The sequence below is a fragment of the Pelecanus crispus genome, chromosome 5 (genome assembly GCF_030463565.1).
Source record: "Pelecanus crispus isolate bPelCri1 chromosome 5, bPelCri1.pri, whole genome shotgun sequence".
Lineage (NCBI taxonomy): Eukaryota > Metazoa > Chordata > Aves > Pelecaniformes > Pelecanidae > Pelecanus > Pelecanus crispus.
The window spans coordinates 84,699,246-84,721,117 of NC_134647.1; the positions used below are offsets into that span (position 1 = coordinate 84,699,246).

A 21,872-nucleotide genomic window follows, 5' to 3' on the forward strand; every position below is an offset into this window, starting at 1 on the left:
TGTGTCAGTTAGCAACTTGTGTGCTCACTTTGGTTACAAATACATTACAAAATTCACTGATACAATTATTTGTAAGTCAGCACTTCCACTACGCTGTGATCTTCCACTGGTTCTAATTCAGCCATAAAAGTTCCCTTCAGACTCAAAATCATTAACCAAATTCTGAGTAGACAGTTTGTGAACAGAAACTGTTTTCTCTCTTTTTACGTAAACAAGGAGAAATGCCAATATGCTACTACATACAAATTAGTCTAAACACAGGCTTACTTTTCAGTTCTCTACAGACAGCATAGAACAAACCAAATAAAGTTCCCTTAATAAAATTACATTAATATGAGAAAGTTATTCTTCATGTACACATCAAGTGTCTTCAGCTGTTCAGATAAAAGTCTAGTTTGAATGTTTAATGAACACACGTGCACTTTTTTAACACACTAAAGACATTATGAATACATATTCTCCATCTGGAACACAGGAGCAGATGAAATTTGCAATTGAGAAGTCATTTACAACTTATCTAGGGAAGATTTAAGATCCTCAAACCACCTCGATTTCTGTACTGAATCAAAGGCTATTTCCCTTGAAGCTATTCACATGCATCAATGATCATCTGAGTCTGGACAAGAATAAAGCTTCTGCCACAATGCTCTCTTTATAAGGCTTTTGATGCATTTTCCTGCAGACTATTTTTTTGAAAAACCTTATCAGTACAAGAGATAATAACTATCAATAGCACTGCAGTAACTAAAGAGGATAGCTAAAAAGTGCAATATCCATTCTTGATAAGGATTAGTACCATAAGGTACTAGCACCTTATGAGGACATTAGCTCCATAAAGATGCTGTTGTAGAGTCTTACGATCCACTGTGCAGTACAGTTCAAAAACAAATACGATATTCATAAGCAACAGTCTTTCAAAGCACTGTGCTTTGAATATGCATTTAAAAAGGACCGATACAGCAACTCAATATTAAAACTCAGTTCCTAGAGTTCTCCATCTTATAGTAGATTCGTAAGAATGAGGATCATTTACATTAGGACGGATTATAGAATTGCTCTATGTTCCAACTTAATATTGTTTATAAAAGCAGTATTTTTTATATTAATGCAGACTGTCACAGCCATACCTTTCCTGAGTGCAAAGTAATAAATACCCAAACTGCTCACTCAAAGTATGTCACTGCTTTACCTTCAGCATGAGACAACAAAACAGCAATTGAACAGGGAGCCCTACTTCATGTCTTACACAGAACTACCCAGCCAGACCCAGAAAAAGCAGAGCACCTGACAGATCAGGTCTACAGCAAGGTTACAGATGTGAAAGCAAGAGAAGCTTCAAGAGTAGACAACTCGATGGCTGTGGACACCAAGACAACAGCCGACAAACTCATCGCAAAGCATCACAAAAGCCATCCCTGCACAAGGCAAAGCCCCCAGGAAGGCGCTGTGACTGGCAAGTGCCACACCAAGCGTAAGGGGCGCGGATGCCTCCACCTTCCCTCCGCTCCAAACAGCCCCATCTGCACGTGCTCCCAGCCCACCTGGGGCAGCCAGCACTGGGCTGCGTACTGGGCTGCTCAAGGGCAACGCCGCGATTATGTCGGACTGCTTGTGTGCCTCCTGAAATTTGAAAAATTAGGCTAGCTTGCTTAGTCAATATCACAAACTTCTCTGGTTTTGCAAAGACTGTAATTATAAAGTCAAAATTACAAGGTTAGAAGGCTAAGAGATGTAAAACATATGTGCTTCTTCCACTACGATGCTGGCAGAAAGAACCAGAACATTTGCTGGTTTGGGAGCCCACAGCTTTAAAAAGAAGATGGCACAAAGTGATTATTGTTTTCTGCTATATTTTTTTTTCCCCAGGTTTTTCATTATTTTTCTTAAAAACCATCAAGGGCCACTAGATTTATCCAGTGCAGAATACTGATTCTACTTGAATACCTACTTACTTTCTTACACTGAAATTCTCACAACCACTGACAAATCTTTTCGTCACTGGAAAACTCAGCTGCCTTTTTAAAACCTAAGTTTTGAGTTCAAATTAGTTAGTGCTGAAGTCTGCCAGTGCAAAGAAGGCTTACAGCTGCATTAAGTTGTTTACCTCTAAAGAGAGCAAGAAGTTAAGGGAGAGACGGGAGCTGTCTTGGGCCTAAATTCTGGCGTAGGTTTGCTAGAGAGCTGCATTTAGCTTGTTAATATAGCTAAAAACTGTTTAATGTATCAGTAGTTATGCACAAACAAAATGCCCTTCCCATTCTGCAAAATTTCTCCAATTATCCTTAACAGAGGTCTCCTACAATAAAAGATAAAGATGGCAGCATTTTTTCAACAAGATTTATCAGTTACTTCAAATTTAGAAGGAATTTTGTGACATCAGCCTTTTGTGTTTAAATTATCATTACTATGAATTCTATGCAAATAGATGGCAGAGCATATTACGAGAAATTAAGTTTCCCTTAGCCCACATGTTTTAAAGGAAATGTTAGTGTACCTACACTATAAGTAATAAATTAAATTCTTTGGAATATTCTAACAGAGACACACATATCATCTGTTAAACAGACCTGACATAATCTACTATTCAATAACCATATGACAACATAGCAGTTATATTACATTTCTTGTAGGCTCTAGAAACCACGACTAAGCATTTGTCAAATCTACCTGCACTTGAGATGGGACCACATCACCAGTGAGCGTGCACCAAACGGTGCCTTTAGCAGAATAGGCCTCCTGACACAAAAGTCTACCTCCTCTCCTAGTTCAAAGGCTGCTTAGTGAGGTTAGTTGGGCATCTAATGATTCGGTATCCATCCATTTTCTCTCGTATAATGAAAATGAAAGGCTTATTACTAAACTATTAAGCTAACCACAGTAGCTACACCAGGATAAAACTGTGAGACTACTAAAACCAAAAATGTGTTCATATTTATATGCACTCATTTTGCAATAAAATATATGAAAAAAAAATCTTTAAAAAGAACTCATTATATGCTACTTATGTTTTGGAAAAGTTATTTTGATTATATTACCCAGAAAGCTTTCAGAAAGATTTCTAAAACTTTATGTTGCTATCACCTAAAGAAACAATTTTCTTCAATGAAAACAAAGATTTTTATTGCTGTGGTTGCTGTATGAAGAAGTACAAATTAGTAAAAGAAACCTCCAAATTAGAAAGGACATACACCTAAAATCTAGATAGTTCTATAAAAGACAACCCTCCTCGCTGGCAACAAGGAAAAGGCACTGTCAGTCTGCAGTCTCTCATTAGTAAGTACAGTCCTCAGGATATTTGGAAACCTACTACATTATTGTGTTTCTTTTTCAAAGAAAAACCTTATACTTGGGCACACCACAAGGGAGATCATTAAAGGCACAGAGAGCAGTTGGGTACCAGTTCTCTTGGAGATGCAAGGAGAGCTAGACGTCTCTCACTTGGTCTAATCACGGAAAGTCTCCTCCACAGGAAATGTTGTCTTTCACTACAAGAAGAGGTTTCTCTTCATTAAAAGATAACATAACTTAAAAACATTATCTTGAAAGACTTAATATTGCTTTTTTTCTTTTTTTTTTTTTACAAATCACATGGCTATATTAGGAGACAGCAGTCCAGAATTCTTAATACACAGATCAGTAAAAATATTGCAGTAGGGTAGTATAAGCCATGAGTCTGAAAAAGTTTACGCTAGTGAAAAATACAGCTTTTATCTGGCTCATCTCCAGATACACCATGAGGGCAGAGCACACCCAGCACCCAGACAGATCAACAAAATCACAACCAGTTGGGGTTCAGGACCCTAAGAACAATTTTCAATACTAACATCTGTAGATTACCAGGACATTTCTAAAGCACCCTAACATTTCACAGCGTAAGTAGTTACACTACTACAAACCAATAATATTGTCATTGTCAGGGCTGCTGAAATGGTACAACTCTTGTGATAAACCACTCTGGTTTTATGGAACAGATTAGACTTTTAGTGGCCTCTGGCCCATTCTGCACTTAATTTTGTAAGAGGCATTAATGCAACATTTATTGAAATGAAAAGTTTAGGGGAAAAAGTCTACCACCTAAAAAAGCAGGTATGGTTTATATAATTGGAACTGTATTTGTCTGAACAAATGGAAGAGAGCAGGCAAACCAAATTATACTAAGTTCCATAGAAAAAGCATGTTGTTTTCTACCATAACATTTGCCACCTCACACAAAGAGAAGCATTTATTTGAGACTTTTTCAACACAGTACATGGTTATGTGTGCTGACAGAAATGTATAGAAATATTTTACAAAGGGCACTGAATAGAAACGACTAATTAGGCACAAAAAGCACAGGCAGGACTGTAGCTGCCCACAGGGATAACCAGGCCTCTAATGAAGTGAAAGATGAAACACAAAAGGGAAAAAAAAATCCATTTCATATATCCTCTATTCATATAATCTTAGAGATATTTCCCAGAAAATATATTTTAGCACTGAAGTACTTCAATGGAATAAAATTCTGTTTGGTACAGACCATAAGATTCCGTATCTAGATATATCTTTTGTACTAAAAGCACTCCTAAGGGTGTTCAGAGACCAACACAAAGAGCTCTGAAGATCAAATACTGCTGTGAGACATTTATATGAAATTCCAACATAGCAACACCAATCAGGCGAGTGAAAACTGAAAGGCCAAGAAATGACAAGTATTTAGGAAAGACAGAATTCTAATCCACTTTCAGCTTTCTTTTTTTTAAATTACCAATAGTAGAAAAACCAGCTATTTGTATTTATTTCAACTTCTACCTCCTTTTTATGATGGTGATTTAGTCACAAGCAAGGAAGAAAGCTTGGGTAGCTGGCGGTTTCCATTTATTTGTATCTGGATCAACAGACATTCATACTGCACTGAGGACAAACTAGGGAACATACTGAAGCCTGAGCATCTGAGACGGTCTGAAGAGACGCTAGGCTATAAAAAGGCATTAAAACCAAAATGGATCACTCTCACTCTAAGTCAGGGAAGGTGTTTTTTTCCGGTGTGATTCAATTCCGCTGACATTGTATACCCATCCCTTCATCACCACACTTGCCAGGCTTTTTTGCACGTTGCACTCCCAGCCCCGCGCAGACTTCAGGAGGTTCCCACTAACTGTGCAAGAACCAAGGCCAGTCGCTCCCAGCCACCATCACGTAGAAGCTACGACAAAAGAGTAAAAACACAGAAAAAGGAGGACTTTGCTTAGCCAACTCTCCATTACATCCACCTTGCCTCCTGCAGGAGAAATAAGGCTTGTCAATCAGGGAAAGTCCAGAAATCTTCCTCTCCTATTCCTCCTCTAAATCGCACCATTTTATAAACTACACAGCTGCAGCTACTCGCCTTTGCCTGGCCTTTAAACAGTCTTATGAGCATAAACAAAAAAATAGTGGGTTTTATGTAACAGCAAGCATTTTATGACAAAAATAGTTGAGGAAAGGCCAGACATTCAAAATAAGTATATAAAAGGGAAGCAATCATATGAGCAAATTTGGCTTCAATTCACGCATCTCAGAAGGCACAATCACTGTCTTTTTTTAGTTTGCGAAATACTGATGTTACATGCAAGGAGGCACACACAGGCTTGTCAAGATGAGAGATGTTTCTATCAGTCATTTATGGTCTTAGAAAAGCAGAATTATACAAGAATAGAAGGCAGAAGAATACTAGAGGAACAGTATCATTGCCATAACACTTACATGCTCTTCCTACACCTCAGCACTTTTGCAAAACACAGGCTCCTGACCTTTCCTGTCCATTTCTGGGATGCTGATGAGAACAGATTAGCTGGGAATATCTCATTTTGATTTCCACTCTGTTCCTGAGAATATACGCAAAAAGGAAAATAATGCAGTTATAGCTCTTGAGCAAGAGGAGAAATGTGAAAATTGCCATAATGGATTTAACCGGAAAGAATTGCTTTCCTACATTCTGTCACCAAGATTGATATGTGCAAGTTGTTTCAGTGAAAGAAAGCACCAAAACAGAACTTGTCTCCTCAAAGTCTCCTTCAAAGAAGTTGGTTAATGCCCTGAGGGTTGAAGATTTTCTCTTCTCACTTGTTTCAGTATTTGTTGCAACAACTGCATTGATAGGAGTAACATCAATTCCACACTAATGCTGTTTGAATCTTGCTAGGTCCCAATTTAAGAGAGAAACCCAGGAACTCCCTACTGTGACCAAACAGCACCATCACCTCTTCTAGCCATGAAGTGAAGATACTGTGACCATAGCAAAACTACGCAGCAGCAAGACCAAAATTGTACCTTGAGCCTACATAGATAAAAAAGCAACAGTAACTAGAGATACAGACCCAAGGGTTTCATCAGCTCCTACATAATATGTGCACACAGAAAATGCCTGGCTTCCTTTAAATTCTTTCAGCCACGTCCAATAAAGGAGGAAAATTAGGTACTTAACCGCTACAGCTGCTCATATATCAAGAGCTCCTTTCCATAGGCCAAGCTGGATGGTTCCTCAACACATGCCATCTTTGACAGACCAATCCCAAAAGCAGGGGTACCAAAATAGGAGCACATTATACCTCTATTAGATGACACTTTTTTTTTTTAAAAAAAATATCTGTATGTTCATTAACACCAGATTAGTAGGGACTCAGACAAAGCAGGGGCCCACTGTGGTACTGAATTGTACATTCAGGGTTAACAACTCAGCACAGAAATCATTCCTGGCTCCTTCACAGATTTTAGCAGCCAAAGCAGATCAGATTAGTTCTGCTCTGCCAACAGGAGTAATTATCACTGTAAGCAGTAAAAAATAGCTGTAAGGATTCTAAGTGAATGAAGTACAGACCCGCTGATGAAATCTTAATTCAACATCTATTAATGTATTTTCTTAAGCCAGCAAGAGGGAAAATAGGAGTATCAGAGTCAAGAATGGAAGTTTTAACATTTCTGTTGTTCCAATGCGTGCCACTTTCCTTGTACAGATCTTTAAATCCAGAGCCTTACTGAGAGTAGGCCATGCAAAAGGGCCATAAGGAATTTAAAGACCAAGTCAATGCAAGAGGATGAGCGCTCCTATTTTCAGTAAGCAAATGAAAGCTACAGGGCTGCCTCCAGAGATTTTTTGGGTTTTTAAGTGTCACGACACCACAAGTAAGCATTATTCTTTTCCTCACTCTTAGATAAAATATATTACCTTGCAAATTAAATTTAAAAAAGAAACTAATGCACACGTCACTCACAGCAAAGGAATTCAGTTTTAGGTTCTGCATTTGGCCTCTTGTTCTGCAAACCATCTCCATCATTTGGATGATCAGTATTTTTAAAGTCCTAAAAGCAGGAGCAAACAAGCCAAATACTAAATACCTCCCAACTTTCGCTCTCCAAAAGGTTACAAAGCAGACACACTAATAAAGATGGAGGAGACAGCACAGTAAGTTCTGGAAGAGGTAGGCTCATTATCAGTATCTCAGCAGCTTACCGCCTCTACCTTAGCTCTTTGTATAGCCACTTAAGAACCATTTCAGGGTAACAAAACATGCAAGACTAGTACCATTGCGTAACTGTGAAGAATTTTGCTAAGAAATGTGCTAGCCAAAGAACAACAGACATCCCTTAATTCAGAGAATTAAGCAATAGCTAGGGAGATCTGTAGTGTTATTAGCTTACTAGATGTGGGCATTCTTTGAAGGCCTACACAACACATAGGATGCTGTATGAACTATAAAACATATCAAATTCCCTTGAACCACTGCTAACAGAATACGAACAGCATGTTCTTTATTTGCTCAGTTAATGTAGTAATTAAATATTCACAGAAAAGCTCTTAAAATTCCTAACTGACTACTATTCAACTGTGTCTATTGCACTTCGGCTTGAGTATGAGGTTTTGTTTATGTGCATTTGCTCTTCTCTGTGCTTCAAAGAAAGAAAATGGAAATCGAAAAAAGCTGAGGAAGCACAAAGGATGCTCAGCTTTTATTAGTACTGATATGGGGTGAACAGAGGGCAGGGGAAAAAAAAAAAGCTCAGGACTTGTCATGCATTCCCAACTCTCTCCTTGGCTATGTGGCACTATAGCATTGGTTAAGCAAGTGAGGGCAAAGAAGCATTTAAATTCTCCGTGTCCCTTAAGTCAAGTACTCCAACAAGCCATGAAACTGGCAACTTCTAGTCAATGGTTACTGAAACACATTCAGCAAACAGCTTCCATGTCCTACCATCAGAACAGGAGTCACTAGGCTGCCTGAAGAAGCAAGAAGCCTTTTCTCTTTTACCTATTGCAAGATGAAAAATAAAAATGAGCTTCGGGAAAGCACACAAGTCACTAAACAGATGGGAATTTTTAGACCATAGAGCCCCAACTACAGGAATTCCCCAAGTGTAATTGGCAAGAGCCATGGGTGTGAGCTCAGGACAGCATCCTGTTGCAAAGGGCGTTTTTTTGAGGAGCCCTCTGTTCCCCAATACCAAGACTTAACAAGTCTATTCTGCAGTACCTTGTCCGAAAGAAAAGCAATTGGAACACAGCATTAAATATGCAAAACACACAGAGATTAGCTAGGGGGTTCCTGTGCTTAGTTAGCTTTTCAATGACCAGCCCTATCTGTCTCACATCCTTAAGTCACATCCCTAAAATGTCTTTCAATAAGGATCTCAGCGTCTTACAAACAAATGCAAAAAGAAGGAAGACAAAGGGAACACGGAAGACAGTCCTGAGGAGAACAAGAATAGGAGGAAGACAGCAGCAAGGAAATGAAGAGAGGACCACAGGAAAAGGAACAGGAAAGGGACAGACACACAGTGAAACAAAAGTTTAAAAAAATCAAAATAGACCAACAGAGAAAGATCCAGTGGGAAGGACCACTGAAGTAAAAAGGTACTTGACTCGCTAATGATTAAATTGTGGGAAAATTAAATTGAAACTTATTGGGCGGGGGGGGGCAGCAAAGGGGGAAGAAAAAAACCTAAAACCTACAGCCTGATAAACAGCAAAATGAATGGAAAATCTCAAACAAATTAGTATTTGATGTTTTCGGGGGCGGGGGGGGGGAGGGGAGGGGGAATCATACGCACACTCAAACCACCAAAAAGCTTACAGCTACAGTATGAAATACAGATCTTCACACTGGTGCTAAAGAGAACACCCAACACACTTGTTTCATACTGTTAGCTTGGCTCACTAAGACACTGCTTCCATTGTATCCTAGTATCTTTTATTCATGACTGCATTTGGTTTTTACAGGTCTCTAATATTAGTGCAGTAACATGAGAAGACATCTTACTTTGCCTATACCTGTGCAAGGGAAATTAATTTTAGCGTGTAAGGAGCCCCATGAAGGTGTGGCAAAAGACCTTCATACAGGCTAAAGGTCCCTGCACAGAATTCACCTGAAGGATCCACACTCGACTTCAGTTCCACTACAGAAACACAATCCCTTTCGCTATTTCTAACTCGCCCCTAAAAATAAGCACCACTGAATTCATCATCTGGACTGGATCTCCTTTGTGAATAAATTGTGGCCCCAGTGTCCTGGACACAGGCCCTACAAAGGCCAGGCCTGGATCTTAGCAATGCAATTCCTTCAAAAACACTTACAGCATGGATTTTTTAAATTAGCGTGTACTGGCTTGTTCTCTTCTAAGCACTTTAAAAGGTCTCAAAAGGTGCAAACACTGAATCCTGCACAGAAATTAAACACAACAGCAAAAAAAAAAAAAAACAACCTTCACAGGGTTAGTCAGTGTCTATTATTAAAGGTGAACCTAACCCAAATAACTCCTATGCTCTTCTATTTCTTATTTGCAGATCACACAGATCAGCTACTAGGTCTATGATTTCCCACAGGAAGAAACAACATTCTTATTATCATTCATTAGTGTTAACATATATGATTCGTTAAGTATTTTAAAAGTTTTCTTGAATTGCATGAGTAGTCTTTTCCAAGCTCTTATGATCATGGAATCAATTCCTAGCAAGACCTTAAGGATGTAGTACAGCTCCCTACAAATTGCCAAATACGAATACGGCTGTCCTCTAAGTTACCTATTTTAAAAATCCAGTGTTCTATTTTTGCTGGTGTGTCACTTCAGGTTTGCAGTTTATTAGACCATGCTCTGTGGCAAGGACAGGGCTTTCTGGTATATTCAAAGAACAATTCTCAAAGATTGCAAGGCAAGTAAGTAGAACGGCTAAGTCCAGAGGCCCAAAGCCAAACTACAAACCAGTGGGAATAGCCATGAATGAGAAATGAACTCCAACAGTAAATTTGCAGGATTGGAAGTGAAAACTCAGTGGTCACAAAGTGTACTGACTACATTTTTACACTGTGTGATACTCTCTGGAGCTTCAACATATTGACCTATCACCAAATGTCATCTTTCGTGCACTGAGTGCCATACAGTTCTGATCTCAAAGGTTGAGGAAGGAAGCCAAACTCTTAACTGCTCAAACTTACTGTACACTTGCATGGAGCTCCACGCTACTTATCAGGCTGAGAAAGTTAGATGTTCTGCAATTTTTATTACCACATATATCGCACTTGAGCATTTCCCAGTAACAATGATTAATCTATTAAAACCAAATTCAGACCTTGCTTTACTGGTCCCAGATTCTCACGCAATCGTAAGCACAGCAGTGCGTACCAGATACATCATCGTTCTCTGCGCAGCAGTGAAATAAAAGGACCCGGGCACGGGCGCTGCACAAAGCTCACCTTCATTCACCGAGCGAGCACTGGTGTTCCACCTGCATTTCCATCCTCAGCGAGAGGGCTGGAGGTTGTCGCGTCTCCAGACCTGAGCCACGGCCCAGACCAAGAGCTGAGCTCTTTAACAGCCAAATAATCAAACCATGGCGGAAAGCAAAACGGCTCAACCCTTTTGACTATCTAACAAGGATTTTTTCGTCCCACTCTGTAGGAGGGTGTTTCTGCCCCGATGCCTTGTATTAAAGAAAATGAAGAGGAGGATGGCCCTAAAATCTATATTGCTCATCGCAACAGTGAGGAAAAGTCATACAAGTTTACAGTACAAATATGTTAACAGCCATTCTATTGTTAATGGAAAAATAATTTGTTATCTGAAGGGATTTTTTAATATATGTATTGAGGTGATTTTTAATATATGTGTTGAGGTGATTTCGCCTCTGAAATGTCTTAAACTAAGTTTTCAGCACATATGTAAAGATTAAAGCAAGAGACATTCTAAGTATGATTAAAAATAGGGAATAACGATTGCACTACATGATAAATAAATTGTTGTTACTGTATAAGTTACCCAATTATATTCCTTACATAGTAATAAAAATGTATTTCTAATCCAATTATAAACCTGCAGAAAAAACACTCCTCTTCCCAACACACCAAAAATCGGGGGGGCCGCCAGAAACAGGGCCGCCATCTTTTTCAGTCAGAGGTTCCCCAAACAACTTCTAAGCAGCTGATAAGATTGGCTGGGATGAGACAGGCAACCCCAAACATCCACAAACCATAACCTTCCCAAATGCCTGTCTCTGCGAGGGGAACCACCGGGCCGCTCGGCCCCCTCAGCCCAGAGGCTCGGGCAAGGTGCGGGGCCGTCGCTGCCAGGCCCGCACCTGCGGAGCCCGCTGATCGCACCAGGAGGGGACCCACAGCGACACAGCTCCACCGGCGTCCAGAGCTCCTCCATAACACAGGCCAGGCAAAGCAGCATTAAGAGAGATGGGTACTGTGCTACAACGCGTTTTGGCAACGAGATTTAAACACTCAGCTCTGCACAGACCGCGTTTCGAGCCAGCATGCGCCTCGCCTCCGAGGACACGTTCTCAAACGTGGTGCCACCCCAGGAGCTGCAGGATCTGCACCAAGTATAGGAATATAGATATTTCAAGTAAAATACATGTATTTATTTCAACCAAAAGTGAGGAGAAATGTTTAATACCATTTATTCAATAAATAATGACAACGTTCTAAAACTCTGACGCTTCCTCTTACACACCACAGCAAGTCTTTCAGAGGAAAGATGTATTTAGATGATTTCTAAGACTGCTGATTTTTATTTGGTCCAATCATTTGTAGTACTGCATTACCTCAAATGAGAGCTAAAACCACTTCCAGTGTTAATGACACAGCTTCTTGGAAATACTTAAAAGCTACTCCATAGACCACACACAATTTGAAGTTTTGGGGGTTGTTTGGGGTTTTTTGTTTGTTTGGGTTTAAAAAAAAAAAAAAAAACTAACAGAACACACTTTCTAGGTCAGTTTGGTGAAGTAGTAACCCCTCTTGCCTGCCTTGAATATGCTACCTCCATTGGATACCCCTCTGTTTCGGCACTGGAAAGGACAGCAAATAATTTTCTCTTTCCTCAGGCCTCTCATTCTCCCCGTGTTGCTTCTTTTCAAAGCTGAAAAATCCTTCTTTTTCTATTGAGCTGTTCCTGACTGTTTCATCCCTTTGAAAACCTCTAGTGCCCTTCTCCGCACCCTTCTCATTTTATTACATCCTTTTTAAAACAGGAGACCACAACTACATAATACAGGAGCACTGTGGCTTATTGCAGTAGACTGCAATGGCATAATGAGCTATAATGCGTAACAGCATAATGAACGTTTTTGGCACAAAACAAGCCTCTACAAATGCACTTTGCACAAAAACTTGGGTGCTGCATCCTCCACAGATGTCTACAGGAATGGATTACTGTTCTGGAGAATCTGGTCTGGGTGATGATGAGATACTGAAGTAGATGAAAACGTGGTTTGATTCATGACTGCAATTCCTGTGATAAACGTGACACAACAACATTAATAGTTCTCAACCTCCAAAAATTCTCTGAGGGAAAAGTCAGTTAAAATACAACCCTAAAAATGTACAGACTGATGTCTTTGTACCCACAACTGTTTTCCCCACAGAGTCACTCTGAAATCCAGCCAGTGTTAGGCAAACTGCACTCCATTTCTTCAGTGACATGTAACCTTCCTAATTAAGGAATTCAAAGTGAAATATTGATATAATGCAAGAATCAGTAAGTTTTAGAACAAATTCTACCATCAACAACATTAATTTACACCATCAACTTAAAATCAGGTGACTCCTTATGAAGCTGCAGTAGGTTTCCTTCCTGAAGAAGGCTGACAAGCAACGGGAGGTAAGCCTGACATAAAACGTTTCAGCTGTACATCTTCATAGGTCCTTGTTGTCTAAAGGCTGCATTGCATTCACTCACCCCAGCTGTCTGCCAAAATGAAATGCATCATTGAAGACAGCCCAAATTTGTGTGGGAGATGTGTCAAAATCACATAAACACCTACTTCCACTAGTATGAATCAACAGCTGTGACCATCTCGGCAGAGGCAAATGAGTGAATGCTCATGGAAATTCAGCTGTCACCTCTATATGCCCATTTGATGTCACAGCTGAATCATACTGATGCCTGGCCTCACGGTAACCTTTGAGGTACACCGATGAATGGTCCAAAACTTTATTTCAAAGGATTGGCATCTCAAAGTAAAACATGAGCATGGTCACATAAGAAGGAAGGATATTTATGAAGAGAAGAAAAAAAAAAATTTAAATTAAAATCCTACAGCACAAGTCAGTATTCATTAGATAGCTTAAAACAATCAAATGGCAAATAAACCAAATACTAAAGCTCTGCAGCAGAGTATAATTTAGAATTATCTGGAGTCTCAGTCTGCTGAGCAATTTGCTACAGTACAATCAGAGTTTTAAATGGAGTATGCAGGCGCCAGTGAGAGCCTGCATTACTGAACCATACTATATGCTGAGTCTTAAGATACTAATATCACGTTTTTCTCCAATTCAATTAAGAAAATTATTCTGAAGTTACTGTAATATAGATGGCCGTTTCAAACAGCTCATTATAACCAACATGAGGGCAGGTTCAGTGAGAACCCAACAAAATTGTTAAAAGACCTGGTCCTCAGCCTTCAGCAGGTGAAGTCCGTGGGAGAGCACACACGGCCACACACGAAAGCTGCCCCTTCAACAGAGCGCAGCACGGAGCCCAAGATGCGCAGAAGGCTCGACACCTCCACGCAGCCCCCATTGCGCTGCCTCAGATCCTGTAATAATTAAATCCTTCAGCTGTGCAAAAGGCACTGCCCTGCTGGCGAAAAGCTTGCCTGTTACTGTCCATTGGCAGTTCCTGCAATATAGATTGCAGAGTCAAGGGGTGCTGAGGAAGCCCAGGAGAGGGGCAGGAGATGTCACACACAAGAGAGCTCCACTTCAATAACCACCGGGGGACTCCACCACCGATGCCTTGTCACGCACAGCCATCTCGCCAGCAGGTATTTGCACTCTCTTGCTACGCAATCACCTTGGAAAAGAACTACAGAAAATCCTACCGAATAATAATTCTGATTATAAAAGTACAATGTGCTTTGAGTTCTGCCACTTTATTCCAAGTGTCCATAGATGACAAACGGCGTTAAGGATCATTTTCAAACGGCGTTAAGGATCATTTTCAATTCGTTTAGAGAACTCATCCCAGTCTTTAAGCTACTGACTTCCAGCTGAACCAGTTCAGAACACTTCACATATACTGGTGACCTCATGAAAAGCAGATTTCCTGAACCATTGTTAAAAACACCTGTAAAAGGTATTCCCCAACCCTGAAAGAAGGGCTGTGTAAATGGTTACCATCAGTTTCATGCTCATATTTTCATCTCTCAAATTTACAAATAATATACACATCAGTGCCAGAAATGTTCTGCCACAGAGGGGACCTGAGAACCACTAATGCAGGAAGTCCTCACACGGTGCTTTACTGGTCTTCTGAACTTAGGGGAGAGGGCTGCATCCTGCCTATTCTGTTCATAAAATTAATCCGATTAAAATCACAAGGTGCTCATACACATGGAACAAATTAATTTAAATATTTACTATTTTAGCAACAGTGTATGCTAGCAGGACACAGAATTTAACTTGGTTTTATAAATACATGCCTATCATCTTAAATTTAATATCATCAACAAAATTAAGTTTAAAAAAGGCATGCCAAAATCTTAGGAAGATACTGGCTATTTGCACAAATCTACATAAAAATCAACAGTCACTCTTGTCATGGCTAAAAAAATTTCTGCATGAGCAGTAACCTATTACTGATTTTGGCACTGATGCATACATAAAGAAAAAAATAGCAACATAATGTTGGGACAGTGAAAGCATTTGCCCGCCTGCAAGCTGTAGGCAAATATTTTTTTTAAACGTATTATACAAAAGAACACATACAAAAGCAATACAAACAGCTGCTATAACATACTTTCAGACCTCTGAACAGGCATCAGCTCACTAAATTGCCTCACAGCATCACTTCAACACAAATGATTCTTTAGATGTTTTTTTTAAACAAACATATTGAATGCAAACATTGGAGCTAAGCTGTAAGCACATCTAGGAAGCTTAGATTTTGTCTAGGAAGCCTAGTTTTACGACTGATTTTGTTTAGTATTATTTTGTTCTACAGACTATTCAGCTACGTACAATGAAATCTAAATAAAATACAGTATGATCCTGGACCAGTTACTATCTTCTAAAAGGCATAATAGCTTGGTGAGGCAACAAAGCAGGTGGAGATTAGAAAGAATAACAAAATCAATATATATGTAATTTGTAACTGGGAATTTATAACGGCAACAGATCAGCCTTTGCCTCTCTATGGAGATGGTTCTCAGCACAGGAGAAGTAATAACAGTGATTTTCAGACAAGTGGACACGATTAATACTGCAAGGCTGATTCTCACCTTTAAGTCAGATAAGCAGAATAGCAGCACAGAGCCCCTGTAGCAAGACAAACTTGATTTGTTGGAAGAAGATAACATAGTGTGAACAACTAGACAGAAAAATTATTCGGCAACATCCTTTTGAACAGGTCAGAATAAGTGAGGTTATGTGAAACAAGGGCAGGAGAGCAAATAGGCAAAATATTTAGAATAGACCCTTGCAACTAGTTTCATGGCTATATTAGTCAGGTAATATTTGTATTAAGAGCCTGTTTGCTTTTTTCAGAACCAGCATTTCTCCATTTGTGACAATAATACGCTACTTCTCAATATATGTTCTTAAAAAAAAAATAGACTATAAGTCAGTATACAGTAGGGATCTGAAGTACACAGCCTAATTATTTAACTTTTGCACTGCTCATTCATTTCTAAATGAAAGCATGCAAGCAGCTACATGGGTATTTTCTATACCAACTACTGGAAACTCACAAGTTTGTGACTCATTGTTCCCCGGCTGAGAACGGCTGTGCCTCATGCAGATCAAGCGATCAGAGTGATGGCTGAACGTGGCTCACGGGTCCACCAAACCCGTGTCGAGATCCGCTGGCGGCCAGAGGTCACCCCGTCAGGAGGCGAGCATCTCCACAGGTATTCCGGGCAAGCTCTCCCACAGCCGCTCTGCTCAACCCTCCCCACCCGCTTCAGAAATCTCCTCCGGGCAGAAAGGGGCAGCAGTCTAACTTGCAGGGACACAAGTTATCCAAACGTCTGCTAAAGCCTGTTAAACTGCCAGCAATAAGCAATGCAAACTGAAGTTCATAGAAGTCTGTTCTCTCTAATTCACAGAGAAGATTACCCTAAAGATGGCAGGGAGGCTAATAAACTGTCCACCTGCTATATTATTTTTTACTATGTCCACTCTATCCACTTATGACAGCAACACCCCAGTTAAATGATGCAACTTCTCTACATGGAGTTTATTTTTTAGGTAAAAAACAAGCAAAAAACATCAACTGGATAGTAGAAGTAATATTTATCAGTCTATGTAAGCAATAAATGATGAATGTAACAGCAGATGATTTTACTTCATTTTTTATAAATCACTAGATCTACCCAGCAGGAAATAGTTTCAACCTCAACAGATTTTACTTTTAAAACCTTTGAGATATGGTCAAAGCACATTTTTAGGGGGAGATCAATTAGCAAGATTGCTACTGAAACGTAGACTGAAAATAATAGATGAGGTCAGTCCTGTGAAGTCATCAGAGAGCTAGAGTAGAAAATAAGTCTTAGATACTCTGGTTCAAATGAAATTCCCTTTTTAACAGCAGTATGCCTTGCCACTGGAGGGTATTTCTGATTATTTTTTTTTTTGACAGCTGCTGAGAACTAGTAAAAAATAAGTTGTCCTACCTCCCCTTCTCTCTAAGCAAGTCAGGTTACTGCCCAGTCTGTCTGCTAAACGTGGTATTTTCTTGAATGCCGTAGAGGACATTGAAGAACATGCATAGGAAATCCAAGGACCTCCGAACACAACAACATGGAAATCACTTCTCCACCACTTCTCCTTTTTGTCAGCCGCTACTGTTTTGAAAACTTTAAGTTTGATGATTAAAAAATCATATGCATTTCAAAGCCAGCTGGGGAAGAAAAAAAAAAAAAAAAGGAAACATCTGCCATTCATTTATTTGTTCCTTCTCGTTCTTGGAAGACTTCTGCCTTCAAAGAAGGTTTTAATCATCCTAAGGCAACCAACAATGTGTTGTCACTGATACCAAGAGAGTAGACAAAACCAAAATAATTTTTCTAATGTTGACAGAAAAACCCACAAAGTATCTGGTCATCATGCGTCCTTCCAGTGAATCTGTAACCACTCAAGATCTCCAGCTTACTTTCCCCTCGGGACATTAAGAAACTTTCAATCAATAATATTTAAAAAAAAAACCAAACCACCACACACACCTCAGGTACAGACTAGGGTACAGCATTACTTCCCAAAATGCAGAAATACCCTCACAATGTCATAGCCCACACCTAACATGCTTGTTTACAAGAAATGGGAATTGTACTGAAAATGAGGAAACTCCACAGAAGCAAGCATCAGGAATTCCGTGAAACAGGCCAAAGGTGTAGGTGATACAGGAGGGGCAGCACCCCGTAAGAGAAGGAAAGCAGCACAGTCACTCCTGTCCTGCACAGACAGAGGCTTAAAAGACTAAGCATGTCAATAAGTGACTACAGAGACATGATAATGGTTGGAAAAGAATATGACTAAATTAAAGAGTACAACAAATTTTAAAAGGAATTTCCCTAGAACAAATCACCCTCACAACTACAAAAAGTGAATGAAGTTAAAGGAAGCATAAAAGAGTGGGCCAGACTTTACAATGGAAAACTTTAATGATGGAAAGCAGCAATGCAACTAGAAAACTAAGCAAAAGCCACCTCTTTCCCAGCAGCATATTTCACCTCAGTTCTGATGGGGCATGTGAGGAAAATGATTCTGAAGTTCTGAAGGATCCAATACTGATGTAAAAAAAAAAATCACTGACCTGGATTAAGTTCTCATCAGTATCTCATCACGAAACAAATACTTTAAAGCTGCTCTAGCACTCCAAATTATATGAAACCATAAAATCAGCCAACATGGTAGGATGAATCTCAAAATAATTACTCTTCAAATACATGTTCTCCATTAAACCAGGAGCTGCATGACAAAATTTTAATTTAGACCCATGAGAACCTTTGGAAAAAAAAAAAAAAAACCAACTCTCAAATGGTAATACTGAACTGCTTCACCCTCACAAGGGGAGAAATGTTGTGAACAAATCAAGACAAGAGGTGCTTGTTCACAGGACAGTTACTGACCATTTGTGCCTTGACACTGCTGAGCTTTCAATCACAGCATGGCTGCAGACCTCAGCGCAGTAACCAGCTGGGCATCACCTCCTTCTCTGCCCCCGACGCCCATGAATTATACCAGGCCTACAAAGACTGCCCACCCACAGAAAGCAAGCAAGCAAAACTCCAGAAACCTGAAGGAACAAACTGTAGCCTGAATAAAATAAAAAAGAGTTTCTGAGTAATCCCTGATAAAGTTATTCTTAAATTTCCATCTAATCTGATTTATAGTTGCCATTAGTTATCAAGGTAATCCCTCAGGGACACCATCCCGTCGGAAATGTTTTTACCTCACAGTACAGATACTCAGTAGTAGCGGTTGTTTCACCTTGAGTATAAATAGTCCTCTCGTCTCCAGCCTGGGAAGCAGAAATACAATTACCATGTCTATCAGCCCCTGAAGAATGAGTGGAGCTCACCAGAAAAAGAGAAGGAAACCATGGAGATTAATGCCCAACACAAGGGAGCCGTGGGATGAGCATGCTGGCTCGCAGGGCTGGCTATTTCTGCCTTGCAAGCAACATAGATAATCAAGCTGAAAAGTGGTTAAAAATAACTACCATTCCCATCCGCACCTGCTCCCTCAGGACACAACCCCAGAAAAAGATTGCTCGAGCACTGCCACAGTGGCACAAGCCTCCAGAGGTTGGTGGGAAGGGCAGGAATCGAGTGATGCTGCCCTTAAAAAGGACAAGTCTGCAGCATCAGTGGCCGATTCACCCTGCGGACTCCCAGCACCAGCTCTCATCCTCATCACCCCCCATTAGGGTGGTCTGCCCCATCACCTGCAGCAAGCAGCAAAACAACGCTGGGGACACGCTCGCATATGGTGGAAACCTCTGACTGCAACAGGACGGAGGCAGAAATTTTTAAAATAATGGGTAAAGGCAAAGCAATCGCCACTTACAAAAAGTAGTCACTGAAAAGCAGCTTAAAACAGCCCAACATGCAATCGCTGTTCAAGCGCTGGTCCCTTGAAACCCCTGTGTTCGCTGGTCCTAAAAGCATAACCTCCACTCCAGCCCTGCTGCCCAGCACTCTCACCTACGCGGGAAGCGGAGCAGACACGCTCTCATCCATGTGGGAAACGTTCCAGAGATCTGCAGAGGGATGAGGCCAACAGGAACAGTGAAGACAACAGGGCAGGGAAAACAGCTGAAAGGAAGAAAGAGCATCAGGAAAGAAGCGAAAGAGGAAACAGATGCACTGGAGGGAGACGAAAATACCAGGGGGAGGGGAAGGCAAATGAAGAAGGTGAAAGTAATATAGTCCAGATTGAGAGGAGAGAGCACGAGCACAAAACAAGCTGCAGAACTGGGATGAGTCAAAATGAGGGAGAAGTAGAGACAAGAAGGAAAGAAAAAAAGAAAGAAAAAAAAAAAATTAAAAAAAAAAGCCCAGACCTGTCAGAGCAATACCTCTTACTAATCACAGAGCAGTCTGGGTTTCTGGGCAGGATAGATAAGATCAAGCCACCTGAGTCAAGGTAGAAAAATGTGAGAAACAGGGAAAATGGAAAAGAGGTTGTCACTAGCAGAGCTGACAGGAAAGTGAAATATCCTACAGAAACCCTAACATTTCAAAATCTGCTTCTCTTTCAAATCAAGACAAAAGGTATTTTAAGTTCATTAAACTTTAACATGACTTTACTGAAACACTGGATTTTGAGGTCAAACTAATGATATTCAGCACAAAACAGCAAAAGCTAAATACTACTGCATTTCTTTTCCAAATAGTTTCAAGAACATCTCCCAAGAATGGTATTCCTGCAAAATCTTTTGAGGACTAATTTTCCCATGGAACTGCTCCACCACAAACCATTTTTAAGACTTAGAGAGCCATTCCCCATGCCCGCCCTCCCATAGCATGGAAATGGCAATGAGTTCTGAGCTAGAACGACCAAGTTCTTCACGACAACCACCATCAGCAGACCTACGCAGAGAAACCCCACCAAAACATCAGTCCTGCCCCAAAGGAGAACGTCTCAGCCTTTGTTCACTGCTAATCAGAGGCCACATGAAATCACAGCCACTGTTATCCCACCGATGGAAGAAGGATCTACTCCTCAGGCCCATTGCAAGTGAGGTGTGCTAAGAGACAATGTTACAAAATACACTCACTCTTGTTTCAAGAGGTTTTTTTAATTAGCAGTTGTTTTCTTATGTTTCTCCCACTGGCCGTGGCAAACAACTTACAATTTCTTTTTTAAAAAAAAAAAAAAAACCACACACAAAACATTCAGGAATACTATGTCATTGTAACTGGGAATCCCACACAACTGCAAGAGGGTTGGTTTTTTTTATTATTATTATTATTTCATATCAGGTATTTTTAACGCTAAGAATAATTCACATTACATTTACTATTGCTAGAGTTTTGTGCTCTTGAAATAACGTGATGCACTACGGGACTTACAAGCTACAAAACCTAAATTCTCAGAAAAGAGAATGCAGATAGTTTAAATTAAGCAGATTCCCCAGGGGTCCATGAATCCAAGCAATTATAGCTGGGAAGACACACAAATTTGAAACATGCTCCAGTCTGCCGCTCAGGAGCTTCTCATGAAGAGCGGCTCCCCTGTTCCCAGCATAGCTCAGCCGTTCCTACATCCACGCCCTCTCCCATCACCATGTCTGTATTCACATGCAAATCACACAGGTCCCGGTCAGCAAAGGCTTTCATCTCAGCTAATCAATTTACCAGGGTCTTCCGCAGGAAAGGAAATTTATAGGGCTCTGATACAACTATAGAGGCATTCCAGCAGGGTTGCTGGAGTCATTTCCATAACCCGCATGTCATTTCATAAAAGCTGCAGCAGCACAGAGACAGTAGCTACAGGCATTTTCTAAGGCACAGTCCTTCTAACCAACAATATTGCTCAAAGGCATCACGGAGAACAACAAATGTGGAGTTAAACCTCAGCTTTTACAAAGATTGCCATCTGTTCAGCGTACTTCACAGTGAAATCAGTGGCCTCAGCACAACTCACGGGGAAGATGCATCACCATAGTCAGTGCTGCCAGCCACAACTGCAAACTGAATGAACGCAGACCCTGAGTAACTTTCTCATGACTACTTGCAGTGATTCACATCAAGGCACAGCAGTGGGTAAATTCACACTGCCCTCTTTGTGACGGATAAAAAGAAGATCAGGACATAACAGGGACAGGCAGAACTCAAAACAAAATGGCTCAGGTGAACCCCATTTGGGACTCCCATAAAGCCTCAGCACATTTACGCACCTGTTAAAGACCAC

At 40.4% G+C, this 21,872-nt stretch overlaps 1 protein-coding gene across 1 annotated transcript in view; it reads right to left on the bottom strand.

Moving 5' to 3' along the window:
- VAV3 (vav guanine nucleotide exchange factor 3) overlaps positions 1 to 21,872 on the bottom strand; it is a 170,042-nt gene that overhangs the window by 137,871 nt on the left and 10,299 nt on the right. The window lies entirely within an intron of this gene.